General features: G+C 43.9%; 1 protein-coding gene and 1 long non-coding RNA gene across 4 annotated transcripts in view; one reads left to right on the plus strand and one right to left on the minus strand.

The window, feature by feature from the left end:
- Positions 1-1,048: 1,048 nt before the first annotated feature.
- On the minus strand, positions 1,049-3,448 carry LOC121395146. Its single transcript, XR_005962281.1, has 2 exons — positions 2,244-3,448; positions 1,049-1,633 (listed from the first exon to the last, which is right to left on the minus strand). It is a non-coding gene; the product is annotated as an uncharacterized LOC121395146 (long non-coding RNA).
- Positions 3,449-7,634: 4,186 nt separating this feature from the next.
- mbp.S (myelin basic protein S homeolog) overlaps positions 7,635-12,170 on the plus strand; it is a 92,983-nt gene continuing 88,447 nt past the window's right edge. The window contains exon 1 of one of the 3 annotated variants that reach the window (XM_018268637.2): positions 7,635-7,964. The gene's annotated coding sequence lies outside the window, so the exon portion shown is untranslated. The remainder of the gene's footprint in view (positions 7,965-12,170) is intronic. The other 2 variants (XM_018268638.2, XM_018268639.2) reach the window with 2 other exon arrangements.

The following is a 12,170-nucleotide window of genomic DNA, read 5'->3' on the forward strand; positions in this document are numbered from 1 at the left end:
TAAAAGATGTTCCCTTATCATATCAGATGCACAGTAATATTGTTTTGTGGGTTCTCCCTAAATACATATCTAGTGCTGATTATTTCTTTTTATTCCTTAATAGATTTTGGTCCCACCCGGAGACTCTTTAATGGTGCAGTGCAGTTGATCTGTTTATAGACATTTAGATATAGAACAAGAGCTGGGACACCAGGCAACCAGACAGATAACAGAACATCTAGGAAGACTGGAGCATCTTTGTCAGTGAAAGCAGAGACGGGATATTTTGAGTTTGTTTATCAAATAAACAAATGGTTGCTAACAATGTCCTTGGCCTATATCTCATTATTTAAGGAGGAAGGAGGGAATTTGAAATTGAATGTAAGACAGGTTCCCTTTTCTCTTGGGCATCCAACCTAAAGAATTGAATTTTAACATTTTAGATTGTAGCCAATCGGTATCATTTGCTTGTCAAAGCATAGGGACAAAGATGCTTGGAAAAGAAACAAGAAAAGACAAAATGTAAACCCAAGAGTCAAGAACCATAAATCAAGAGTGTGCCTCCTTTAGCCCCTCTCATAATCCCAAGAGTGCAGCATCTCCAACCTCAAACATGATGTGAAGCATAAAATCATCATGCAGCACATGCTGCACTTTTGGGATTATGCTCCCCCCATATATACACTGCATCCATTTTTGCAATATTGATATACTAATTGTGTAGAGAGGTATAGTTCTACCACCCCTTTTCCCTTTGTTGTGCTCAAGAAGCCTGACCTCTGGTGGCTGACACAGTCCCTGGACAACAATCCTCAACCTGCTATTCTGTTTCTAGATAACTTTATATGGCTCACTTTTTTCGTTGATTATCCCCAAATGGACTGGACTAGATACTTTGTTCCAGTTTATTTTGTGTAATGGGTTTTTGGGCTATTTACGACCAAATGAGTTAATGTCCAGCTATAGGCATAGAGCATGTGTTACATCAGGATGGGCCTTTGCTATGTGGAAGTAGTGAAGGCTTCAACTCCCATATTCTACTGTGCATGAAAAACAAAATACAAGGGCACCAGGTTAGTACAGTTTATTTGTCCAAGACAAATGATCCACATGTTTATTACTTACAATACACAGAGGCTCCAGCAGACATGACATGGCTACAACATGTCCCTCAGACACAGCACAGTGGAACTCCCCAAGGTGATAGCGGAACACCTGGATAGATAAACCCTGAGGATCGAAGCACTCTGATCCTTAGCCCTAACTTCCTATTAGGCTGCGTTGCTGTACTACAGGCCAGTCTTGCCTGAGTGGAGGACTACCTCCTTGCTATCCCTCCTAGTTGGATCCCAGCTGTTCTTGCTATTTAACCTACCTATCTAATTTCCCAAAGATTACATGTAGTATCCTATCTCTAACTAGCCTCTTTCACAGGGTCCCTGCTGCCCGACTTTACTCTCTAGAGGTACTGGTTCCCCGGTCCCTCTATGGCAAAATGGCTTTACTGGGCCTTGTTGTACCCAGGCTCCCTGTAAACATCCAGCTGGAACAGCATCCAGAAGCCAAAGAGGAAGATCCACCCAGGGCCGCTTTAACAAATGGGCAAAGTGGGCAGCTGCCCAGGGCCCACTTATAAGGGGGGCCCACTGTTGACCTGTTAAAAAAAAAAAAAAAATTGAAATATTTTTTTTTATTTTTATTTTTTACAATTTTTTTGGGCTTTTTTTTTTTTTTCTCTGCTGCTGATCTGGGCTGCCTCCCTTCCTAACAGATCAAAGGAATTAAATTTGGGACAACCACCCCCCCTAGTACTGCTGGAATGGAAGAGGCCAATTAGTGCGGGAAACCACCTGAAACTATAAATACGTCCGGGAGGAGGAGGAGGAGGAGGAGTTGTGCAGGGTGCAGATGCCTGTCGCGTTGGACGTTGGTGCGTCACAGACTCACACAGTCACTGCTGGACTCTGAGGTGAGGACCGGTGGTAGGGTCAGCCTCTGTCTTTACCCCGGGCCCGGGCCGCTCTTGTCATGGTGCCTCATTCATGTGCAGCGCAATTCACTACGTTCTGCTACGCGCAAACATGCAGTGTAATGTAATAGGAACCATAGATTATTGTTCTGAGCTACACCGATCCTTATGGATTCGCTACCATATATTTTTATGCAATTGCTCAGCTCTGTGCGCGCAAAACGAAAGCGTTTCCAACTGTCCCCGATCCACTCTCTGTCTCTCCCAGTATTAGAAAAACAAAAACACTTCTTACCCATTCCGCTCTGCACTAGGGAATCGCGAGGCTGCTCTGCAGAAATGTAGCGACTCAGATAGACATGGGATGAGGGCAGTGGCGGAACTACCGGGGGTGCAGGGCCCAGGGGTGCGGCGGTACCATGGCCCGTGCCCCTGCACCCCCGATGGGGTCCGCAACCCAATGGAGGGATAAAGTTTTTTTCTGATTTTAAACGGCACCCTCCTCCAGCTGCGCACTTTGTGTGACGTCACCAGCGGCGCAGGGTTGCGGCACCAATATTGAGCTTGGTTTTGCCAGCCCCTGCCCTACCCCCTCAGCTCTCCGGCAGCTCTGACCTGGCTCTGATCGCAGAGCTTTTGAACTGTATCGGGGAGAGGAAGGGGGGGGGGCATAGGAACAGAGCGGCAGAAGCAGAACTTCCCATGCACGTGAGTCACAGGCAGAAAGGGGCCTGCATCTGCCCCAGGTGAGTGAGTGAGAGAGAGCTATGCGGGGCAGGGGAAGTTGGGGAGTGCAGGTAGCTGCGGGGTCCTAGTACAGATAGAGACACGGCGAAGCTGCTACGCCTCCCCAAACCTCACTGTTACTTAAAAAAATAAACACAAATCAAAGTTGTTTTTTTTTAATGATGCGTTAGTAAACGGTGCGACTGACTGCCGATGTGCCTTTATCTTGGAGATGGTGGGGGAGGTTGTTAGCTTTTATTAAGGTGTTTGGTTCATTGCCTGTCTGCCTCCAACCCTCCCTCATAAATAACAGTTTTCTTCAACTAAGGGCAGACTGTGGGAGAGAGGCAGCCAGAAGGTCCGTAAGGGTCAGGAGCCAGTGAAAAGTCACAGATATCTGCTCTTGTGTGAAGGAAGATGCAGCGAACAGAAGCCCCTGATATTTGAATGACAGAGTGGCTAAGAAACTAGGCAGCTTTCTGTCATCCTAACAGCTGCTGGGCTGATCCATCTTGTCTATGCGGCAAAATCAGCGGTCATTACCTGGTATGTCTCACTATTTGCAAGTCTTACATTTTATGTTGCATGGTCTGCTGGGCCAGGTACAAGAAGGTAGCATTCTAACAAAAATTGCCGGAATGGAAGGTGTATAAGTCAGACTTAAAAAGAAAGATAGAAGCAAAAATAATAATAAAATTAAAGTCTGCCTTTTGGGGGGGGGATTTAGGTCCCATATAAGTCAGGCCATGTGTGGTCACCTGTAGCCTGCCCAAACTAAAATTTACCCTCCGCCCATGCTGCTGCTGTATTCAAACAGATTCTCATAATTCTCATAATGAGGCAAATGCTTCCACTTTCCTTCCGACCAAATAGTTCTGAGCAACAACTGTAGTTTATTATCCACCAGCACCACACACTTTTGCACACTGCTCCAGCACTCGTTCACTGTCACACACTCCTATAGTGTCCAGTCGCACATACTTTCTCTCTCTTTAGCTCTCTTGTACTCGCTCTTCTCTATCTACTCTCTCTTCTATTTCCTATACAGTGCCTCATCACACACTCACTCTCTCTTTCCTCTCTTCTCTTGTCTCTCCTATACAGTGCCCCATCACTCAGACTCACACATATACTGGGGAAGTGTCAAAATAAGATGCCATGTGCCATCTTGATATAAGTTCTGGGGTATTTATACATGAAATTGCCATCTTGATATGACATGTATAAATACCCCAGAACTTATATCAAGATTTGGCATAACCATAAAACTATGCTCATAGTCTGTACAGAGAGATCCCATAAAACTATGGCAGTATAGGTATTCCCTGTACTAAGCACAATTCAGCAGGGACCGCCCCCTAAGTTTGCTCATAGTCTGTACAGAGAGATCCCATAAAACTATGGCAGCATAGGTATTCCTTGTATTAAGCACAGTTCAGCAGGAACAGCCCCTAAGTTTGCTCATAGTCTGTACAGAGAGATCCCATGAAACTCCATAGGTATTCCCCTGTACTAAGCACAATTCAGCAGGAACAGTCCCCTAAGTTTGCTCATAGTCTGTACAGAGAGATCCCATAAAACTATGGCAGCATAGGTATTCCCTGTACTAAGCACAATTCAGCAGGAACAGTCCCCTAAGTTTGCTCATAGTCTGTACAGAGAGATCCCATAAAACTATGGCAGCATAGGTATTCCCTGTACTAAGCACAATTCAGCAGGAAAAATGCATTGCTTTTCCTTGATTTATATCCTGTTTTCCCTAATTTTACACCAACATTTGTTTATTATTATTTTTATGGTGTTCTCCAGTTCTCTGTTAATGTTGTTAGTGAACTTTAAAGGTCTAAGATATTTGCCATGGTTCTGTCTGTAAACATTTCATTCCAATTAGTCTGTTCTTAAAGTCATGCACCAATTCACCTATTGCTCTAGGTTGTGCATGTAATGTAACTGGCAGAGAGGCCTTGCACATGCCCCCCATAGTGTAACATAAAAGGGATGGTTCACCTTCAGGTTAACTTTTAGTATGTTATAGAAATAAATTCTAATCAACTTTTCAATTGGTCTTCATTTTTTTCTTTTAATATTTTAGTTCTCTCCTTCTGAGTCTTTCCAGCTTTCAAATGGGGGTCACTGACCCCATCTAAACAACAATGACTTGTAAGGCTATACATTTATTTTTATTGGTACTTGTTTTTTTGTTTTTTTGATTCAGGCTCTCTGCAATTCATATTCTAATATTTCATTCAAATCAATTCATAGTTGCTAGGGTAATTTGGTCCCTAGCAACCAGACTGCTGACATTGCAAACTGGAGAGCTGCTGAATAAAAAGCTAAATGACGCAAACCGCAAATAAAAAACATTAAAAACCAATTGCAAAGTTTCTAAGAAAATCCCTCTGTGCACCATATTAAAGTTAATGTAAAGGTGAACAACCCCTTTAATGCTGCACTGATTAACCCTTGACCTTAACACAGTATAAAATGCATTTCAGACTCCTTTGCTTATATCCTTTGAGTACAGGTATGGGACCTGCTATCCAGAATGCTCAGGACCTGGGGGTTTCCAGATAACGGATTTCCGTAATTTGGATCTTCATACCTTAAGTCTACTAGAAAATCATATAAACATTAAATAAACCCAATAGGCTGGTTTTGCTTCCAATAAGGATTAATTATATCTTAGTTGGGATCAAGTACAAGCTACTGTTTTATCATTACACAGAAAAAGGAAACCATTTTTAAAAAGTTGAATTATTTGATTATAATGGAGTCTATGGGAGACTGTGTACCAATCCAATGCACAGGGGGGTTGGTGTCGCGTAGGGGGGCCCAGTTGTAAATTTATGTACCAGGGCCCTTAGGGGTCTAGTTACGCCACTGGATGAGGGGGGGGGGGTTATTTTGCAGAGATCCAGATCAGGAGGAGGGGGTCGTGCGCTAAAGAGGCTCTTCCTCCCAGCACTGCGCCTTCCTTCTGACTGAACAACAACTCCAGTCGCACCGCAAAAGCGCAAGGGCGATCTTTATCTGATCAGAGCAAAATCGCTCTAAGTTATCTGGCTGGCTGCAGTTTGTTCTGATCAATTTGACGTGTCTTCCACGTCAATCTTGGTGGTCAGGCAGCGGCGCTACTGGTGACATCTCATTGGTTCCCGTCATCCCAAATAGGCTGAGATTTCAGAGCAATGCGACTTACCCATTCCGGTCTGCTGTAACCCTATCTGTCTCACTGGAATGTCTCCCTGCACTCACACTAAAACAACTCTGCCTACCAACTTTGATGGCTTTCTCTTGCTCTGTGGCAGCCCCATCCATCATTTATTCTTTTACATTCATCTCTAGCTTCTCTCCATATTCACACACCCACATATTTATTCTAACTTTCTAAGCACTTCTACCCAGGACTATTGGGGGACTTGTAGAACACAAACTGGCAGTGTGTGTGTGTGTGTGTGTGTGTGTGTGTGTGTCCTATGGTAATGGTGGGAGGACATTTTTTTCAGGATGAGGGGGGCCCACCAAACAATCTCTGCCCAGGGCCCACCAAGGCCTTAAATCGGCCCTGGATCCACCCCTTCACACTCACTATATCAAAGTGTTGCAGGATGTGGTCACAACACCTTTTGGCCAATAACAGTGATATGTAAATTACAACTAGCTACATGAGCATCTGCCCAGCAACAAGGGAGATCAGTAAGTGTAGGGCTCATTAACCCCACAAGTCCCTACATTTGATATAAATTAGGGATGCACCGAATCCAGGATTCGGTTCGGGATTCGGCCTTTTTCAGCAGGATTTGGATGCGGCCGAATCCTTCTGCCCAGCCGAACCGAATCCTAATTTGCATATGCAAATTAGGGGCGGGAGGGAAATTGCATGACTTTTTGTCAGAAAACAAGGAAGTAAAAAATGTTTTCCCCTTACCACCCCTAATTTGCATATGCAAATTATGGTTCGGATTCGGTTCGGTATTCAGCCGAATCTTTCACGAAGGATTCCAAATGATTTTCCGCTTCCAAATGATTTTTGTCATATCTATAGTTAATGCTTGCTTTTAACTATTTGTTTTAGTTTTTGTTAGGCTGGTTTTTCTACATCCAACACAAAGTAAAATAAAGACTTAGCACATTGAAACACAAATCTGGAGTGCTGGTTCTTCTTATTGATATTATATATATATATATATAACATATATATTATATATATATATATGGCGCCGTGTAAATTATAAGGGGGCCCTGACCATTAATGGCTTTTTATAACTTGTGTGTGTGTGTGTGTGTGGGGGGGTTAAAATTTTTAATGATGATGTCTGTGTGGTCTTTTAACTATGGTGTGGGGTAGGAGGGATCTAGGGTGGGGCTTGGGGGGTTAGGGTGGCCGGCCCAGAAAATGTTGTTGTATGGGGCTCTGTGATTTCTAATGGCGGCTAGGGTTGCCACCTATCAATAAAATTTGCACCGGCAGGTGCTGGGGGCAGTAAAAAGAGCGGGGAGTGCCTGCAAAGGGGGCGGAGCCGCAGTGTGCAATTGGGCGTGACATCAAAGGGGCGGAGCAAGACGTCAAAGGGGGCGGCGTGCAATTGGCCAAGCGCTGAAGAAAAGGTAGATTTTGTGGAGATTGGGACAGGCCAAGGGCTTTAGTTAGGGATATTACAATTTCATGGCAGCTACATTGCCGGTAAATTTGTAATACTGGCCCTGGCGGGTGTTTTACCGGCTAGGCCGGTATGGTAAAATACCAGCCAGGTGGCAACCCTAAAATTGGCGGCCCTGTCCCCAAGCCTCCATTAAAATCCGCCCATGGATAACCGCCTTAGCGTTACTGTCCCTCCCTACTGAGTCAATACCCAGCTGTCACCTTGCTAGCAGGGAACGAAGCCGCCCAGGTTTGAAGCGCACGGGGAGAGCGTGCAATTAGGGGAGAGCGTGCAATTAGATTCCAGCAGGGGGCGCGTATTACCTCTGAGCCCGCACTGACATTAACAGCAGCACCACACGGAAGGAGAGAAATCACGCACGGTGCTGCACCTCTTTGCGCTGCAGGAAGAAGCTTCCCACGGCCCCGTGCTGCTGTAACCTGCGCACACACTCACACACTGCTGGGGGGCTGGCTCGGTGGAGGAGGGTGTATGGTGCTTAGCTCCGCTGCGAGGAAGAGCGCACAGCCTGGTGTCACCTGCAGCCCCCTCACCTCCGACATCAGCTGACGCCTCTCCCACCTCTCCATTGCTGTTCTTCGCTCTGCAGTCCTCGGACCCACGGGAGGCGCCTGTATGTGTTAACGGTGGGTGCAATTGCGGGTGTCCCTCCCCCTTCCCATGTCTCGGTTGTATTTATGATGTGTACCATTGCCTGTCATTATCTCAATGCTCCCATGCCATAAACAGAGCGTGGAGCAAATTCCATAGAGCGGACTATATATTTATAATGTGCGTGCTGTGTCCTGCCGCCAGACATCGTGCCTTGAGCTGCGCATTGCGCAGAGGCTCCAGAGTCCAGACTGACAGGAAATCTCTGTGTATACAAATATATTGCTCATACCGACAATCCCTGCCAGGTCTCCTCCAACGTGCGGCCTCCCAGCTGCTGTTCAACTATTACCTCCAGCAGGAATGGTTGGAAGTTGTAGTTGAGCAGGCGGGAGCCCGCAGGCTAAATTATATCCAAGTATTGGGCCACAGAACAGGGGAAAAGACTATATGTGAGGGAACGGGGTGGGGTGGAATGGGTGTAGCGCCTTTATAGTTGGCGCATTGATTAACAGAAGCCCTTGCACATCTGCTGCTGTTTTGCTCAGGTCGCTTCCGGTTTCTGGTTGTGGCTATTTTTCAAGAAGGCAAAGGAGAAAAAAAAAAAAACCTCATAACTTCAGTATTTCCCCGCCCCCGCCCAGGAAGCTGAGCTGTAGTAAAATGAGGGAAGAAGACAGCAAAATAATGTGGTGTACTTGTCATTTCCTTTTTCTGCTCTGAACACCTGTGGCTGCCAGCATGTCATGCAATGCACACATTTACATCATTGCCTAATCCTCTCCGCCTCCATCATTTGTATTATTATTTGTATTATCATGTACAAATGTACAATTTACCCCAGCGCTGTACTTATTACACAGAGGCCTCAACCACACTGCAGAGCTCCATAATCATATCATGCCATAACATGGATTTCCACGCCAACTCAAGACTGGATTCTGTTTTTCAGAGGGGAAATTGTAGCTTGTCATTTGGAACTGAAATACGTTTCTGCTAGTTTCACGGAAATCACACCATTTTCTGTGAAACTCTATAGAGAAAAATGGGATGCACTCTTTTGTTAGGCAAGAACAGCAACACATGCAGCAGCCTCCTTATCTCGTAGTCTATACATTTCTAACACATTATTAACATATACAGGTAGGATGGAAACATATTCAGCGGGGCAAGTAGACCAGTGTCCGTCACACTGCCTCATCACCTTTGCACTTATAGGGACAGGCCATTCTGTGATCCTGTTTTTTTGCTGTTAGACTCACATAATTTAGACAGGGTCAGTGTCTGTTTGGGCACCTTAAGGGCAATGCTACACTGATTTGTTGCCAACTACATGTGACAAGAGATCCAAAAATGTTTTCCCACTGGCAATAATGTAAATCGATGGTGGGAAAACATAGACAGCTCTTCTTTTTCTGAAGTCGTCTGAGGTTTCCTCGCGAGGCAACTTCAGGTGACTTCAGAAAGCCAAAGTGACTTGTATGTTTTCCCAATGGCAATTTACATTATTGCTGGTGCAAAATCATTTTCGGGAGACTTGTTGCCCGCAGTAGCAAATCTCCCTATGTGCCATTGCTCTTAAGCTGTCAATGCACATACCAATAAAATCACATAAACTTTGGTACAATTTTTAGTATGTGTTGGCTGAATGATCCTGAGATATCTATGTACTTTGGATACTGGTTGGTAGGTATCTGGCAAGTTTGAAAATGTCATCTGCCAATGCACCATGTAAGTAAGTGAATCAGGAGATGAGGAGGCTGCAGCTCTTTTTCACTTCCAGTTTTCTTAGTGATCATACTGTTGTTAAAATGAATGTGACAATGGAAAGGTGACCATACCATGTATTAGAGTCCTGCGCAGGTCCATTTTTTGGGACCCATACCCGCAACCTGCAACCCGCATTCTTACCTGCTTGGAACCGCTACCCGACCCTACCCGCAGGAACCTTATCAGCAGCCCGGACCCGCCGACCATCAAGAATCAGGAAGTGCTGTCATTGTAAACCGGAAGTGACGTCATCGGAAGTAACCGTGACCAGAAAAAAGGAGTAATTATCGCTATTGAGAAGGCCCGACCCACGACCCGCAAACCCGCAGAACCGCCGACCCGCGTCTTTACCCGCACCCAGAACTTCTCTCCTCAACCCACAAGGTACTGCAGGTTTGTGCGGGTAACCCGCGGGTACCTGAGCCACTGCAGGACTCTACCATGTATGGCCCAGTTTCCGATTGGTGAAAAACTACACAGGATTGGCCTATGTCTGGCCACCTTTAAGCTGACAACACTAGGGGCAATAAAAGCCGCTGACTTGGTGATTTGATGCTATTTATTGCAATAGATGTCTGTTTATTCTTGATAACTGAAGGCAGCTAAACATGAGCTGATTGGATGTGCTCTTCATCCGATCAGCGCACTGGCCATATGGATGAAGATTGTATGAGGGCTCCTACACATTATGGCTGCTTTTTTTTCTGTTCTGTTAGTTCGACCTGGCAGTGGATCTTCTTTATTTTCTCATCAGCTGAAATAAAGTAGTAGGAGAGCACTCAAGTAGAAAAAAAACAGTATTTTATTAGAATTACTCGTAATTCTAATAAAGTACTGTTTTTTTTTTCTATATGAGTGCACTGCTACTACTTTATTTAGTTAAAGTAAACATGACCCTACATGCCACCCCTCTCTCTCCTGAGCACTTACTGTCCATCCCCAGCTCTCTTATACCCTGTGACTAAGCAGTGCAGTCTGCAAGGGTAAGTGGCAGTCTCACACAAGTTGTTCTGTGACAAAACCGAGGTCCGCTCTCTTTTTATAATCTGTAAATTATAAGCAGATGGGCTGCAACTGGCCAACAGTGCAATATGTCACTTAATATATCTAGCTTTAGAAATATGGTAAAGACTAAATATTGACTTTTTACTGAAACCGGAAGTAGGCGTTAAATACACAAACGCAAATGTAATTTTCCACACATGATGGCACACTTGGAAAGAAAGCAAAGTCCATTAGGTTCATCGTTTGTAGGTAGGTTTTTCATTACAAAGTTGCTTTAATTTAGGATGATTAGGAGTTATTTTTAAATTTCTATCTAGCTCTTAATTTAAAGCATTTAGATATTATCTCACTTATGTTTCTGGTGTGAGTTTAATAAGGTGAATTACTCAAGATTTACAGCAACGCTCCAATCGAACAGAATTTTCCAAGTTACTGAGGCATATAAAAGCCTAAGGCTGAAAACCACAGAACTCCAAGATGACTTCTAGATTAAACAATTAAGTGAGCATTACAGTATTTCTTAGAATGTGTTTCTCTTCTTGATGACATCAACAACATGAATTTAAGGCCTCAAAAAGTGTTGTCTTAAGATCACCAAGCATAGATTTTTCTTTCCTTAATAATCTGATAAATCCATCAAATTATCGTGAGGTTAGTGGGCACGGAATGATCATGCATCTAGTGATTTTTCATCAGACATTGGTCAGAAAATTGATCGGGCAGGTTAGAAAATTTTCATAGTTCACTGTGAAATGTATCCATTGTCCAATTGTTTGCAGAGCAAAGCCAGCAGCTACCCACAGTTTTCATGGCTTCAACTAGACAATATCGATTGAAATGGTCTTTTTAGTTGATGGAAAAATCGTACATTTAAACAATTGTTTCAAGATAAACGTGAACATCTATGGCCACCTTTAGCCTAAATTCCATTTTTAGCATGTCTCCCCAATTACCGTATTATTCCCCTGCCCTCTTTGGAACACACTGCACAGATCTTAGATAATATACTGCACAGCAAACAGTAGACCTATGTATTGTTACAAAGTGGTCTACACTTATTTTAGAAATATCATTAATGCCTGCTCCTCAAAATACTGTGGTTTCAGCAATAACATGCAGAAAGCCTACAAGTGCCATTATACTGTGGAAGAACCTTGCTTACCTTAAAGGAATTATTTAGTATAAAAATAAAAATTGGGTAAATAGGCTGTGCAAAATAAAAACAATTCTAATATAGTTAGGCAAAAATGAAATGTATAAAGGCTGGAGTGATGTATAACATAATAAGTAACATCAATGTGTGGACAAAAGGACAGAATGCAGGATTACTGCTAATGTGCAAGTTTATTGCAATTCACGCCACAACATGTCTTGGACATCACAGGCCCTTTTGTTTTTTTGTGATGGCCGAAAATTAGTTGTCTGTGGTTTTGCACAAGAAAGCTACTTTTGTCGTTACGTTCAGA

The sequence above is a fragment of the Xenopus laevis genome, chromosome 6S (genome assembly GCF_017654675.1).
Source record: "Xenopus laevis strain J_2021 chromosome 6S, Xenopus_laevis_v10.1, whole genome shotgun sequence".
Classification (NCBI taxonomy): domain Eukaryota; kingdom Metazoa; phylum Chordata; class Amphibia; order Anura; family Pipidae; genus Xenopus; species Xenopus laevis.